Genomic DNA, 1746 nt, shown 5'->3' on the forward strand with positions numbered 1-1746 from the left:
CGAACATTGGAAACGTTGGTGTTGAAATTAAATCACATAGAAATAAATCGTTATGAACATTGAAAAGGACTTGTGTATTTTTAGTATGTGTGTCAAAGATTATGACACTATAAATTGTGAAAACATCATTTGAATGATAAATTCCTCAAATAATAACGAAAATCAACTTTCCTGAAAGAAGAAAAAATAACTATCATATATATATATATATAACGAGGTATCCTACTCAAGATCACCCGAAAACAGGGTGCCTCGCTTTGAACAGCCATAAATTTTCATCAATTTGTGCAGCGATTTCAATGAACTCGGTCTTATTCAACGCAGAAAATAAAATTTCCTTTCTGGAATGTACATATCTGGTATATTTCTACAATTCAATGTGGTCAACTTTAAGAAATAACACGATAAAACAACTCGCGTGACCTACTTGAAACGATCAGAACTATTATTAAATTTGACCCAGCATGTGTAGAAATATACACGATATGTACATTTCCAGAAAGGATATTCATTTATGTTTACTAAGACCAGTTCTTAAAAATCGCTGAATAACTGATGAAGTTATGGATTTTTAAAGCGATGAACCCCGTTTCGTCATTTTGAGTTTAATACTAGTTATATATTATTATTTTTTTTTGATAGTTTTTTTTTCCAGAAAAGTTGATTTTTCGTAATTCTTGATTATTTATCATTTAAAATGATGTTTTCGCTATAACTATCATAGCCACACGCTAACCACCTGTGTTCAAGATGAGAAAATCCACTACCCACGAATAAAAAAGGAAATCGTTTTCTGTCTAACCACAGATGTTTGCCGAACTCGGTCAGCAAGTCTGGAATCCCAGAAGGCATGAAAAGGATAACCCTATTTTGCCAATTTGCTATTTTGAATTTAATTTATATCGAAAAGCATTGTGCTATGATGTGCCATTTACAATACGCCATGAGATTTTTAAGACCCGCGTCATGCTAAAATTGGTCTAATGCCATATGCCCCATCATAGCTTTAGCCCACCAAGCCTGCGCATCTTGCAAGCTGTTCAGCGATACATAATACGCCCCAAAAAACCTTGAGTGATTTAATAGCAGACAGCATCGCCTCTGGGCAGACTGTGCAAATTCGCAGACTAGGCTTGAGCTACGCTGGCAGAACGCCATAGGACCCTTTTCGCATGACGCGGCTATGAATGTGTAATTTAAATGTGTCGAAAGAATACCGCGTGCTAATAAAATATTAATATACGATATATTTCGATGGTGAAGAAAGAAATGTGTGTGTTAATCAAATATTAATAGTGTTTTTTCCCAGGAGGGCAAAGGGGCATGGCGCATTACTTTCAAAAAGGGCATTTTAGCGCGCAGTTTAGGCAAAAAAGGGCAAAAACGTTCCCTGAATACCTGAATTACGGGGAAACATGTAATCGCATCAGAAGCAGTTGTGGAAAAAATAAAATATAAACAAGCACATTTATGGTAATTGATGTATTTAACTTACTATGATTTATATTAATATATTATATATATTATATAATATATAATGTACATTTAAGTTCCATGCTGTTTCAATAAACTGTACAGCACGACAAACATAATTAAGCAATATATGCATATGAATCTGATTATACACAGATCCACTAACATATAAATGAAACCATGTTTGTCTTATCCCATTTTCTAACAATAATCTTGCCAGATGTTTACAATAACATTGCGAGTAAATTGATCGCTACAATAATGCAAACACTC

The sequence above is a fragment of the Dreissena polymorpha genome, chromosome 10, assembly GCF_020536995.1.
Source record: "Dreissena polymorpha isolate Duluth1 chromosome 10, UMN_Dpol_1.0, whole genome shotgun sequence".
Classification (NCBI taxonomy): domain Eukaryota; kingdom Metazoa; phylum Mollusca; class Bivalvia; order Myida; family Dreissenidae; genus Dreissena; species Dreissena polymorpha.